This window comes from Somniosus microcephalus, chromosome 4 (genome assembly GCF_052327205.1).
Source record: "Somniosus microcephalus isolate GS21.2 chromosome 4, FLI_Smic_1.0, whole genome shotgun sequence".
NCBI classification, from domain to species: domain Eukaryota; kingdom Metazoa; phylum Chordata; class Chondrichthyes; order Squaliformes; family Somniosidae; genus Somniosus; species Somniosus microcephalus.
The window spans coordinates 77,285,456-77,300,673 of NC_140990.1; the positions used below are offsets into that span (position 1 = coordinate 77,285,456).

The 15,218-nt window shown below is 43.3% G+C and overlaps 1 pseudogene; it reads left to right on the plus strand.

Annotated features, from left to right (window-relative positions):
• The window catches only part of LOC147119287 (rap guanine nucleotide exchange factor 2-like), a 127,450-nt pseudogene that overhangs the window by 11,069 nt on the left and 101,163 nt on the right, over positions 1 to 15,218 (plus strand).

Consider the following 15,218-nt stretch of genomic DNA (forward strand, 5'->3'; position numbering starts at 1 on the left):
ATCCAAGCAGGAGGAATACCAGCCAGTCGCTCACCTTTATACCTGGCCTGGTGGGTGGAGCCAAGGCGGAGTCGGCAGTGGTCATCCCAGGTATAGCAGTGTGGCAAGAGGCGACCTCGTACCGTGATACAATAGTGGTCAGTGATACAGTTATAACGAACAGTGGTGAACAGTGCTAACTACTAACAGTGATACGATAGTGAACGTGGTTTACCACATCATGTCCATTGTATTTCTCATGTAAAAGTTTATTCTGCAGCTCGAATTAAATATAATGTTACTAATGATCTGTTCCATTGTACTATATTAGGGAACACCTGAGCAGTTAATAATGCACCTGCTGGAAGAGCACTCCATGGTGGATCCAACATATATCGAAGATTTTCTTTTAACCTTCAGAACCTTCTTATCAAGCCCAATGGAAGTTGGGAAGAAATTGCTGGAGTGGTTTAATGACCCAAGTCTCAGGAACAAGGTTAGCCAAAACTTTTAAGATTGTAATAATTCAGTACTTAACAAGCAATTTATTTTAACCAGTAAACTTTGTGGTGATCTTTCCCCTCACCAGCTGTTAATATGTCAAGAATCCAATATGTACCTCTGAATAACTAAATATAGATGCACATAAATTGGAAAGAAAAAGGTTCATTTGTAATTGTGTTCATTGATAGTATGCCTTCGGCAGGGAAGAAATCTACAATGCTTCCTATTTGACTTGGAACAAATATTCATTTGTCACGACTTTTAGCCTGTATATATATATATATATATATATAAGATAGATAGCTTTATCACTCCTGTGCAGTATTGGTGTTGATCAGTCACTTGGCAGCCATTTTCAGGAATTATGCAACCCTGTTTTTAAATAATGTGCATGTCTCTTGTCATTACTGTAAAAGTTGTAGAGCTATTATTTACTTAGCATTAAAATTTTTAAAAATTACCGAAATAATTTCATCCGTCTACCTTCTGTCCTAAATTAAACTGCAACTTCCTTCATAAGACCCTAACCTCAAACTAAAAGATTTCACTAAACTTCTAAAGATAAATTAAGAGTAGGAATAAATGTTTCTGTAATTGAGGCAATCAAGCTTCATTTGCAATAAAAACAGAAAATTCCCAAAATACTCAGCCGGTCAGGCAGCATCTGTGGAGAGAGAAACAGAATTAATGATTTAGGTTGATGACCTTTTGTCAGAACTGAAAAAAGTTTTAGAGATATAACAGGTTTTAAGCAAGTGTAGAGACAGGGAAAGGGGGGAGGGGAGGAAAGAACAAAAGGGGAAGGTCTGTGATAGGGTAGAAGGCAGGAAAGATTCAAAGACAAAAGGGATGATGGTGCAAGGCAAAAGGAGATGGTAATGGGACAAGTAAAAGAACAAAAGATGGGTCTAGAAGAGGAGTAAATGGGAATAAGAAAATCATCAACAGCTGTTGTCTGAAAAAATGGGGGCAGAGGTTATGATCTGAAATTGTCGAACTCAATGTTGGCTGTAAAGGGCCTCATCGAAAGATGAGGTGCTGTTCCTTGAGCTTACGTTGAGCTTCGCTGGAACAGTGTAGGAGGCCGAGGACAGAGAAGTCAGAGTGGGAATGGAGCGGAGAGTTAAAGTGACAGGCGACCGGAAGCTCGGGGTCACGCTTGCGGACTGAATGCAGGTGTTCCGCAAAGCGGTCATTCAATCTGCGTTTGGTCTCCCCAATGTAGAGGAGACTGCATCATGATCAGTGAATACAGTATACTAAATTGCAAGAAGTACAAGTAAATCACTGTTTCACCTGGAAGGAGTGTTTGGGGCCCTGGATGGTAGGAAGGGAGGAAGTAAAAGGGCAGGTGTAGCATCTCCTGCACTTGCATGGGAAGGTGTCATGGGAAGAGGAGGGGCTTTTGGGGGTGATAGAGGAGTGGATCAGGGTGTGGCGGAGGTAGTTGTCCCTTTTGGAATGCTGAAAGGGGAGGGGAGGGGAAGATGTGTTTGGTGGTGGGATCATGCTGGAGGTGGCGGAAATGGCGGAGAATGATCCATTGAATGTGGAGGCTGGTGGGGTGGAAGGTGAGGACAAGGGGAACCCTATCGTGGTTCTGGGAGGGAGGGGAAGGGGTGAGGGCAGAAGTGCAGGAAATGGAACAGATACGGTCGAGGGCCGTGTCAACTGCGGTGGAGGGGAATCCTCGGTTGAGGGAAAAGGAAGACATACCGGAATCACTTGTGTGGAAGTTGACATTGTCAGAACAGATGCAACAGAGATGAAGAAACTGGGAGAATGGAATAGAGTCCTTACAGGAAGCAGGGTGGGAGTCAGTGGGCTTATAGTGAATATTGGTTGTTAGCCTATCCCCAGAAATGGAGACAGAGAAGTCAAGGAAGGGAAGGGAAGCTTCATTTGCACATTCTTAATTCTCTACATTGAAGTTAAGTCAGCATATGTTGCATACATCAAGCATACAATGCCTTTAATGTGCAAAATAAATTTCTCTGAATACTTTCCAGGTTGCACGGGTCGTATTACTGTGGGTAAACAATCGCTTCAATGATTTTGAAGGCAATCCTGCAATGACCGCATTTCTAGAAGAATTTGAAAACCATTTGGAACGAGAGGTTAGTTATCTCATTTAAGGTAGTTAACACGTGATTATTTTTGAAGCCCCCTCTCTTCAGAAACATTAAACAACTATCAACAGAAGTTGAATTTCAGTTTGTAAATGATATTTTTTTTATGTTGTGTAGAAAATGGGTGGTCACCTCAAACTGTTGAACATCGCTTGCACAGCTAAGGCCAAACGGCGGCTAATAACGCTAATGAAGCCATCACAAGAAGCCCCTTTGCCATTTATCCTGTTGGGAGGCACTGAGAAAGGTTTTGGGAATTTCCTAGACAGCATAGAGCCTGGTAGCAAAGCTACTGAAGCTGGGTTGAAACGTGGTGATCAGGTTTGTCTGGCTTTTTCTTTAAATAATTTTTATGGAAAAAAATAATTTCTGCCAACAAATGTATTAAAATATAAATGTCTGCACAGAATGTCAGCGGCAAAACTTCACACCTCATTGCTGTTGAGTGTGGAATAGTCTCGCAGACCTTGTTGTCTGGAGCTCTGAGCTTTTCTGATGCAGAATTAAATATTCCATTGACAAAGCAGAATTACTGGAATATGCATCAGTCTATAAGATAACTGTGACAACCCATTGATACCCAAACATAATTTTACCACAAGTTTCTGTGCTCCTGTTAACTGCAAGTATGAGATTTGAAAGACGTCATCCCTTGTTATCATTTTCTCCAGTGCAGGTGTGGTGAGCTTGTGAAGGAATACGCCATAAAACCTATTCAGAAAAATACACCATTCTATGAAAGAATTCTGGTCTTATTAAAACATGACAAACTGGGTCTGGAAATCTAGAAACCTTAACTATGGAAAAGCTGTGATAGCATTCTGGCTATAGAGATAAGATAGTTGTTGACACTGAATCAATAACCTTATTGAAACAGAAGGTTAAAGGCTCCTGACAGTCTGAATCTTTGGGAACGAACAATGGTTCACCCTGTACAAGGTGTTCTAATTTACACTTCATAAAGAAGCACAAACATCTGCCTTAGTAAAAATGACATCAAATAAAATGCACCTGCTGTTGCACTGTTTTTTATGGTAAACTTAGAACACCTAGTGGAAAGGCATGATTCTGTATTGCTACCAGCTGAGGTGACTAAGAATTGCAGAAGTCAGCAGAAAAATGACTATAGATAATTAGCTTACATCAGCAGAAAACCTTAAAGGAAATACCACTGGAAAAGGGTATAAATATTGTACTCTCAAATGGGATAGTAGACTCGCTGTAAAGGAGCAAAGTGATTCTCGGCTTCAGAGGCAGGCTCTGTAAGTCTACAACTCTTTGTACCTCGGGGATCGAAGGTATTGTATTTGATTTTGGTGGATATCCTGAATAAAACGAAGAACTGTAAAACTGTAGCAAAGTTAAGATTTGAGAGTAAGGATCTCTGATAATAAGATTGTAAAGTTTTCTCTTTTTGGAACTGTTAATGTTGTGATTGACTCACCAACTGTGAATTACATGTCGGTTCTTTAATAAATCTATATATTTTTAGAATTGTCTCACATAATACTTCTGTATCAAACTCGTGAACTCAATCTCTGTACACTCTTTGGTGAGGAGTTACAGAATTCTGGGGGAGTTTTCTGGACCCTCATAATATCCGGAATGTTACAGTCTAGCTAAACTTATTAAAAGTGCTATCTGGAGGACGGTAACATTTTTAGGTTGTTCCTTTCCTTTAGGGAGAGATAGTCCGGACCTTTAGACCCAATTAAGCGTCTTTAGGATTTGGCTAGCTTAAACTTTAGTTGAAAGTGAATGTCTGAGGAATACGCCTGATCCGGGGTAGCCCTAAAGGGGCTAGGACTAGTAATTATCCCTTCAAGCTGACCATTCACTTATATCAATATATGTTTCCCGATCAGAAAGGTGTCAGCATCGACTATAGGCTCCTGTGCGCCATGTCAAGTCTTCATTTACAAAAGGTCATTTACAAAAGAATAAATGCCAGGGCAAATGCCCAAGAGGATACAAATGGTTGAAGGTCTGGCAAATTTTGGGACTACTTTTTGGTTGCTGGCATTGAGAAAGATTGGGAGACAACTGATTTGAAAAAGAAAAACTTTGTTTCATTTATGAAGAGGCCTACTACCTCTTGAGGGTCGATTTTCATCTCGTCAACTTCCTTTGTGCACCAGTTCACAGTGCTATGGCACAGAAAATGGCTCAGAGATCTGCAATGCTGGGTCTCTGCCCCTTTTGCATGTGGTGTGCATGTCCAGGGAGTGGGTGGTATAATAATGCCTCCAATGTCTTTTTAAAGCCTTCACACTTGGCACTTCCAAATTATGCTTGTATAAATAGACATCCTAGGGAACTGAATTGCTTAGGAAAATAAGTGGAAAGAGCCAGTAAGAGAATTCATTCAGCAGTTTTTAGACCGTTTCTCGCGTGTTTTATTTTCCTTTTTGGCACTTAGCTTGTCATAAGTCTTTGTGCCATTTATTCTATTTTTGTTTCCCCCAGTACCATGACTGGTACTAATGGAGGAAAACCACTGAAGTGATGCAAAGCAGCAAAGGCTGCACAAACGATGATCTGTGCTCACCCACCTGTGCAGCTACATCCTCCAAGATGCAGCAAAAGATTGGCGCAGCCATTAGTCAAATCAAATCAAATCAACTTTTATTGCCATTGTTAGTGCACAAGTGCAGTACAATGAAATGTAGGCTTGCAGCTCCCGAGAGTGTACATTTAGATTAAGACATTTAACATACATTTGGCTTGTAATACATTAACATAAACATAACCATTATAAAGTGCATTGGCAGATGTGCAGGCTTTAGAGTTTATTTGTGGAGTTCAGTAGCATGACAGCCCTGGGAAAGAAGCTGTTCCTAAATCTGGTCGTACGGGTGCGAATGCCAGTCTGGTGCAACTTCAAACTTGTCTGTACCACCTTTCAGGCATGCTGCAATATGAACGTTAAAGGATGCTGCTGTGGCGTGGCACAGAAGGCAATCCTTCCTTCCAACCATCTTATGCAGTGCTATTTCCAATTAGCAGCCATTAAACAGAGTGTTGGATGCTGGCTGCTCTTTCACTTGCCTGTAGATTCCTGCCTGCATATGGGGTTTCTTTTCCCTTCAATTTTCCCTGTCATTTCTTAATCTTCTGTTGGTTAAGCCTTGGCAAAAGTCTGTTAATGGGTTGAAATCATTTCAAGATCGGATGACCTCGATTTTAAAATTCTCATCCTTGTTTCCAAATCCCTCCATGGCCTCGTCACTCCCTATCTCTGTAATCTCTTCTAGCCCCACAACCCTCCGAGATATCTGCGTTCCTCTAATTCTGGCCTCTTGAGCATCCCCGATTTTAACCACTCAACTATTGGTAGCCGTGCCTTCAGCTGCCTAGGCCCTAAACTCTGGAATTCCCTCCCTAAATCTCTCTGGCTCTCTACCACTCTTCCCTCCTTTAAGATGCTCCTTAAAACCTACTTCTTTGACCAAGCTTTTGGTTCCTCTGCCCTAATATGCTCTTATATGGCTCGGTATCAAATTTTGTTTTATAACGCTCCTGTGAAGTGCCTTGGGACGTTTTATTACGTTAAAGGCACCATATAAATACAAGTTGGTATTGAGACATTTTTGAGTCTTTCTAAAGGCCTTCAGAATTTTGTCTCCCTATTGTGACATTTACCTTGAATTGTCCTGTTCCTTTAAAATTCATTTGCATGCAATGTTCTGCTTCCTAGAATGCTCCATGCACCTGCCCAAAATCTGCATTTGAATATGTGAATAATTATGCAAATGTGGATCTATGAAACTTGAGTGCTATTAGCACAATCCCAGTCTGGCACCATTAGTACTAATTCCTAACCATTTAAAACTGATTTAGATCAGTAGGCCCTATGTCCTGCACTCATGAAATGAAAGCTAGAAATTCATTGTTGATTTTATCTTCTGTTTCTAGCAGTAGTGGTGTTTCGAATAATATTTTTGTAAGTACAACCATCACAATCACAAAGTGACATTATAAATCAGATTTTCTTGGGTGACAAAATTTAAAAAGCACTAATTGAAGCATGTTGTTTTTGGAAACATACAAGAAGTATGAAGAGAATATATCACGTGGCCGACCATTTGGTGTAATTCTGTCACCACCTTCATGCTGACTTTTTCACTAATCATCTAGGAGAATTTTGTTCCCATAAAGTAACAGTTACAATAAGCTTCACTTGTGAAGTTTTTCTTTGAATTGCATGGTGAGCTATGACTTGTCCTCTCTTTATGATATATTTTAAGTTAGGGTCAGGCTCTATTACCTTCTTGAGGAGCCAATGGGCCCTATTTTCCGATCGGAGGCTTCCCGCGTGCAGGAGTGTGCAGGGCCTAGGTATCCCAGGGGTGCATGTGGTTCGCAAGCGTCCCTGGGATCACGTGGGGGGAGACAATCAAAGAAGGGAATCTCCCTTCATACACTTGACAGATAGACCTGTCAAATATATGAATGGAGATCACCCCAAAAACACTCAAAACATTAAAGACATTTTTTTTAAATCACATTTTAAAAATTAGTTGAAATTACAATAAATTAAATATTTTAAACAAATAATTAAAGTTTTTTACAGGGCTAAAAATAAATTTAACTTTTTTAAAAGTATTTTTAAATGATAAATGACTGAACTTTTTAAAAAAAAAAAAAACTTTTTTCAACTCTTTACCTGGTAAAATGAGGCCTTACGCCTGCTTTTACCAGGCATAAGAATTCTAAAGGTTTTCTGCGGGCAGAGGGGCTCCAGAAAGCGGTACTATCCGCCCAGACAGGCCCTTCTCCATGGCAGACGTCCGATCTGTCGAGAGCAATCTGCATGCCTGAAACCAGCATTTCCGATGTCCCTACGGGTGGGTACACAGCGCGTACCCACCCGTAGGGATCGGAATATCCGGGCCAATGTTTTTAGAATTACGCTTTTGGGATTTTCTCGCTGACCTATAACAGTTCTGAAGTAGAAAATGGAATGCAGGAATGGCAATGTTAGCTTGTATGACAGTCTTTTGAAATGTAATTACACATTTGATGTTTTTCAGATAATGGAGGTTAATGGACAAAACTTTGAGAATATTCAGCTACCTAAAGCCTTGGAAATTCTTAGGAACAACATTCATTTGTCTATCACTGTGAAAACAAACTTGTTTGGTAGGTTTTTATATACAGCTATAATTTCATAGATGCAATTTACATGATCAGTTTTTTTAAATATATATTATTTTCAAAGTAGCTGCATTTCTTAAGACCAGCAAAGATATATGGTTGACTGAAATAATTATGCAGTGGTGTGAAGTGATAGTCTGGGCTATTGCAGATATTGTAAATTAAAAAAGTATTTATTTTCTGCCTCGTTTCCTGGTCTCTCTGAGGCTCAGTGGATAACCTGTTCCCTTGCTTTCTTCAGTTGTTGCTCTAGAAAACCCAGTTAAGATTTTTTTGTCCATAGAAACATAGAAGATAGGAGCAGGAGTAGGCCATTCGGCCCCTCGAGCCTGCTCCGCCATTCAATGAGATCATGGCTGATCATCCAAATTCAGTACCCTGTTCCTGCCTTCTCCCCATATCCCTTGATCCGTTTAGCCTTAAGAAATATATCCAACTCCTTCTTGAATATATGTAATGAATTGGCTTCTTCTGCCTTCTGTGGCAGAGAATTCCACAGGTTCACCACTCTCTGGGTGAAACAATTCCTCCTCATTTCTGTCCTAAATGGCTTATCCCTTATCCTTAGACTGTGACCCCTGGTTCTGGACTCCCCGACCATCAGGAACATCCTTCCTGCATCTAGTCTGTCCAGTCCTGTCAGAAATTTATAAGTTTGAATGAGATCCCCTCTCATTCTTCTAAACTCCAGCGAGTATAAGCCCAATCGACCCAATCTCTCCTCATACGTCATTCCTGCCATCCCAGGTATCAGCCTGGTGAATCTTCGCTGAACTCCTTCCATGGCAAGAACATCCTTCCTCAGATAAAGGCGACCAAAACTGCACACAATACTCAAGGTGTGGTCTCACCAAGGCCCTGTACAACTGCAGCAAGACATCCTTGTTCCTGTACTCAAACCCTCTTGCGACGAAGGCCAACATACCATTTGCCTTCTTAACCGCCTGCTGCACCTGCATGCTTACCTTCAGCGACTGGTGCACAAGAACACCCAGGTCTCTTTGCACTTCCCCTTCTCCCAATCTATTGCCATTCAAGTAATAATCTGCCTTCCTGTTTTTGCCAACAAAGTGGATAACCTCACATTTATCCACATTATAGTGCATTTGCCATGTTTCTGCCCAATCACCCAACCTGTCCAAATCGTACTGGAGTTTCACGACATCCTCCTCACAGCATACCCTCCCACCCAGCTTTGTGCCGTCTGCAAATTTGGAGATATTACATCCAATTCCCTCGTCCAGATCATTAATATATATTGTGAACAGCTGGGGTCCTAGGACCGATCCTTGCGGTACCCCACTAGTCACTGCCTGCCACTCGGAAAATGACCCGTTTATTCCAACTCTTTGCTTTCTATCTGCCAACCAGTTCTCTATCCAAGTCAATACCTTGCCCCCAATCCCATGTGCCTTAATTTTGCACGCTAATCTCTTATGCGGGACCTTATCGAAAGCCTTCTGAAAGTCCAAATACACCGCATCCACTGGTTCTCCCTTATCTATTTTACCAGTTACATCCTCAAAAAATTCCCGTAGATTAGTCAAGCACGATTTACCTTTTGTAAATCCATGTTGACTTTGTCCGATCCTGTCACTGTTTTCCAAGTGCTCTGCTATTACATCTTTTATAATGGACTCTAGCATTTTCCCCAAGTACATATCTAAGTACTTTTTAAATGTAATGAGGGTCTCTCCCTCTACCGCCCTTTCAACTTCTGACCAATTAGTTTAAATCTATGCCCCCTGGCTATTGACCCTCTCTGCTAAGGGAAATATGTCCTTCCTATACACTCTATCTAGGCCCCTCATAATTTTATACACCTCAATTAGGTCTCCCCTCAGCCTCCTCTGTTCCAAAGAAAACAACCCCAGCCATCTCTGCTTATATATAAAATTCCCCAGACCAGGCAACATCCTCGTAAATCTCCTCTGCACCCACTCTAGTGCAATCACATCCTTCCTGTAATGTGGTGACCAGAACTGTATGCATTATTCTAGCTGCAGCCTAACTAGTGTTTTATACAGTTCAAGCATAACCTCCCTGCTCTTATATTCTATGCCTCAGCTAATAAAGGCAAGTATCCTGTATGCCTTCTTAACCACCTTATCTACCTGTCCTGCTACCTTCAGGATCTGTGGACATGCACTCCAAGGTCCCTCTGATTTTCTGCACTTCTCAGTGTCCTACCATTTATTGTGTATTCCCTTGCCTTGTTAGCCCTCCCCAAATGCATTACCTCACACTTCTCCAGATTGAATTCCATTTGCCACTGTTCTGCCCACCTGACCTGTGGAGCAGGAGGAGGCGGGGCCTTGGGGCGCAGGCGCGGTATCAGCCACAAATCAGCCCAGCAGCCGGAGCTGATGAGAGACACAAGAACATAAGATGTAGGAGCAGGAGTAGGTCATTTGGCCCCTCGAGGCTGCTCTGCCATTGAATAAGATCATGGCTGATCTGATCTTGGCCTCAACTCCACTTCCCTGCCCGCTCCCCATAACCCTTGACTCCCTTATCGCTCAAATATCTGTCTATCTCCACTTTAAACACACTCAATGACCCAGCCTCCACAGCTCTCTGGAGAATAGAATTCCAAAGGTCAGAGGCTGGGTATCCTGTGGCAGGTCTCTCACCCCCTGACTCGCCAAAGCCTTTCCACCATTTACAAGGCACAAGTCAGGAGTGTGATAGAATACTCTCCACTTGCCTCAATGAGTGCAGCTCCAACAACACTCAAGAAGCTCGACACTATCCAGGACAAAGCAGCCCGCTTGATTGGCACCCCACCTTAAATATTCACTCGCTGCACCACCGGCGCACTGTGGCCGCAGTGTGTTCCATCTACAAGATGCACTGCAGCAACTCACCAATACTTCTTCGGCAGCACCTCCCAAACCCGCGACCTCTACCACTTAGAAGGACAAGGGCAGCAGGTGGATGGGAACACCACCACCTGTAAGTTCCCCTCCAAGTCACACACCATCCTGACTTAGAAATATATTGCCAATCCTTCATCGCCACTGGATCAAAATCCTGGAACTTCCTGCCTAACAGCACTGTGGGAGTACCTTCACAACAAGGACTGCAGCGGATCAAGAAGTCGGCTCACCACCACCTGCTCAAGGGTAATTAGGGATGGGCAATAAATGCTGGCCTTGCCAGCGACGCCCATATCCCATGAATGAATGTAGAGGGAGCTGTATTCTGTATCTGTATTCTGTATCTCATCTCTGCTGTACCTGTCCTGGGAGTGTTTAATGGGACAGTGCAGAGGGAGTCTTAATCTGTATCTAACCCATGCTAATCATCCACTTATTTTTTTTAAACAGAATAATAAACTATAACAATTTAATCTCATCTTCTAACCCTTTCTAAAATTGTGCTAGTTGCCCATGCGCTGAGTGTATCCGAGCATTGCTCCAATGGACGCCGCGCGGCTCATCCCGGTGTCTGAAATCACAGGAATCAACTTTCATTGATTTTCTCCTCCTCCTCCTATTGCTTGCTCTAAATGTATCTCTGCGCTCCTCAGCCGGCCGAGACAATGGCGCTGGTTGTTACCCAGAACGCTCCGCGCGGTAGAATAGGCCCTATCAATGCTGCAGGGGCCTGGTGCGCAGGCGCGGCGTGGGGGGTGGGGCGGGTCCCGCACGTGCGCAGTCAGTGCCGCCAGTCGGGTGATGGCGGCGGAAGGCGGAGAGAAGACTCCGGAGTCCAATCTTCCTTCCCTGTGGTTTAGCCTGTGTTTGGCTGTTGAATAATTTTAATATTTAGCAACTGTTTATACATCAGTTGTACCCTGATACCAAAGCTTTTGTGATTGTGGTGCATCCAAAAAGCTTCCGCACAGTTGCACTTCGGTTGCTGTGTTTGCAGTGCATTGATAAGGAACGGCCTCAGGGATTGTTCAGCAGTGTCTGGACTGGATGCTGCATTAATGTAGTGTAGCGGTTCGTGTCTGGGGGGGCCCATGTGGCGGTACCACCAGTTGTACCATACATAATAAAGACACATAATTCCCTTTAACTTACCTTTTGGGGCCGTTGCCCCTTTAAGATGCACCCTAACGTGTTGATGTCACGTCACGTACGACGTGATGTGCGTGCGGCGGCCGCCGGCCCGACTCAGCCTTCTAGGACGGCCACCAGCACAGCCCGGCCTCGCGACTTCGGCCTCAACGGCCAGCCGACGGGAGCGACGCGATCTTCCGCTCCCGCGGCAAGCACCGGCACAGCCCGGCCTCGCGGGCACGGCCTCAACGGCCAGCGACGCAACGACGCGCATCAAGTGACGCCCTAAGCGCGGGAAACGCGAACAACGTGATGACGTCACAACACAAACGCGATGACGTCATCACGCTCCCCACAGGACTGCGAACTCAGTCCTCGTGGAGTCCCCGCTGGGACAAGACCTACCACGGTGCTCCTACAGCCAGCCATCTTACCTGATGTAATTAGTCTGTTCCTGTAAATAAACAACTTGTTAATAGTTCGTCGAAGTCAAACTCTCTTATTTAGTGGCGATCTACACGAACCGCTACATTGGTGACCCCGACGTGATTTGAACACGCAGGCGGTACCACAGTAGCACATAATCATTCCACTTCTAGGACCTGGATTAAAATCCACGCTGGACTGACGGACTGAGTCATTACTGCTGAATGTAAGGGGCCTACACAAAATGAATTTAGGCCATCTTGATCCAGTTCCAAGAAGTCTATACCACAGAAAAACCCATCATTCACACCCTGTTGGTTCATTTTTTTGTATTCATTCTCGGGATGTGGGCGTCGCTGGAAAGGCCAGCATTTATTGCCCGTCTAATTGTCCTTGAACCGCTGCAGTCCATGTGGCGAAGGTGTTCCCACAGTGCTGTTGAGGAAGGAGTTCCAGGATTTTGATCCAGCTACGATGAAGGAACAATGATATATTTCTAAGTCAGGATGTGACTTTGAAGGGGTGGTGTTCCCATGCGTCTGCTGCCCTGGTCCTTCAAGATGGTAGATGGCACGGGTTTGGGAGCTGCTGTCGAAGAAGCCTTGGCGAGTTGCTGCAGTGCGTCTTGTAGATGGTACACACTGTAGCCACATAGTGCTGGTGGTGGGGGGAGTGAATGTTTAACGTGGTGGAAGGGGTGCCAATCAAGCAGGCTACTTTGTCCTGGATGGTGTCGAGCTTCTTGAGTGTTGTTGCAGCTGCACTCACCCAGGCAAGTGGAGAGTATTCCATCAGATTCCTGACTTATGCCTTGTAGGTGGTGGAAAGGCTTTGGGTAGTCACGGGGTGAGTCACTTGCCGCAGAATACCCAGCCTCTGACCTGCTCCTGTAGCCTCAGTATGTGGATGGTCCAGTTAAGTTTCTTTTCAAGGGGGATCCCCAAGTTGTTGATGGTGGGGGGGATTTAACAATGGTAATGCCATTGAATGTCACAGGGTAGTGGTTAGACCATCTCTTATTGAAGATGGTCATTGCCTGGCACTTGTGTGGCACGAATGTTACTTGCCACTTATCAGCCCAAGCCTGGATATTGTCCAGGTATTGCTGGATGTGACCACGGATTGCTTCATTATCTGAGGAATTTCACTCATTATAGAAGGATAATGCATAAGAAGTTGTTGAATGCAGTGAGTGAGACCACCTAATTCGTACTCCGTTTTCCATTCAATTATTATATTGTGCTTTGCACCAGAGCACGTGTAATAAATTGAGCTTCAAGTGTTTTCAGCTTCAATGTCAATGATGTGCAGTGCACCTGTCAGCTACTGATTATACTGGCCATAGAAATTCTATGTTTCTTGAATGAGGTCTGAATGTAGCATTGTACAGAATTTCCCCCCCTGAAATCTGTGTTGTCGCAGAAATCTCTTTGGTTATAAAATCAAAAAAATCATCAGTGATCAGAAAACTTCTTTGGTTAATTCAATTTTATACCTTTTACACAGTATTTAAAGAACTTCTGTCCAGACTCACAGAAGAGAAGAGAAATGGTTCTCCACACTTACTTAAGATTGGTGACAAGAGAGGCAGCCATTACTCCATTCCACACCTTGCTGTAGATGTGGAACAGGTGATTGGGTTAGATAAAGCGAATAAGAAGGCAAAGGCAAACACAGTGGCAGGACGGAACAAATTGAAGAAAATACTGGACAAGACTCAAATCAGCATTCTTCCACAAAAGCCTTACAAGTAAGTGGATGCTTTTTGCTGTGAATTTCAGTGAAATGACTGATTCATAAATGTTTTCATAAGTACTGTGTAATTTGCAATAAGTTGAGGCTACATAATGGCAACTGTAAAATACTCTGACTGTTCCACAAGTTAGCAAGACCTGATCATTGATAATTCATGAATGACTAAGGTCTTTCTCTGGTGAAATAAATAGGTTATCAGTAAGGTTGAGATGGTCCAGTGGAATTATTTCCAAATATTGATCTTTCAGCAATATATCAAGGAGTTAATAGAATCATGGAATTTGCAGCACAGAAAGTGACTATTAGACCAATCATGCTAGCTTTTCACTGCAGCTGTCTGTCGATTTCACTGCCCTTTCCCCATATTCTTTTATATTTTCAAAACTTATTCAATTTGCTTTTAAATGATCTTATTGACTCTGCCATAATAGTTACTTGGGGTAAATTATTCCACATTGTAATAACCCGCTATGTGGCAAAAATGTCTTCTAACTTCCTCCTCTATTGAAATATAATCCTATCCTTTCCTTGGCTCTAATATACTTCCTGTAGTGGGGTGTCCAAAACTGCACACAATGTTCCAACTGTGGGCCTAACCAATCTCTTGTGCAAATTTAACATTAGATAATCAGCAAATTCTGTATAAAGCTTAATATCCCTTTTGTCTTTTTATCGCCATTTTTCCCCATCGTTGGAGATCTGTATATCTGCACTCCTCGATCTCTCTGTTCCTTCACTCTGTAAGAGTCTTACTGTTGCGTTATACTTGCTTTCACTTTTATTTCATAGAATCATAGAAAGTTACAGCACGGCAGGAGGCCATTTCGGCCCATCGTGTCCGTGCCGGCCAACAAAGAGCTATCCAGCCTAATCCCACTTCCCAGCTCTTGGTCCGTAGCCCTGCAGGTTAGAGCATCCCAAGTGCACATCCAAGTACTTTTTAAACATGGTTAGGGTTCCTGCCTCTACCACCCTTTCAGGCAGTGAGTTCCAGACCCCCACAACCCTCTGGGTGAAGAAATTTCCCCTCAAACCCCCTCTAAACCTTCCACCAATTACTTTAAATCTGTGCCCCCTGGTTTTTGACCCCTCTGCTAAGGGAAAAATGTCCTTTCTATCCACTTTGTCTATGCCCCTCATAATTTTATACACCTCAATAAATCTCCCCTCAGCCTCCTCTGTTCCAAGGAAAACAGACCCAGCCGATCCAGTCTTTCCTCATAGCGAAGATTCTCTACTCTCGGCAACATCCTTGTAA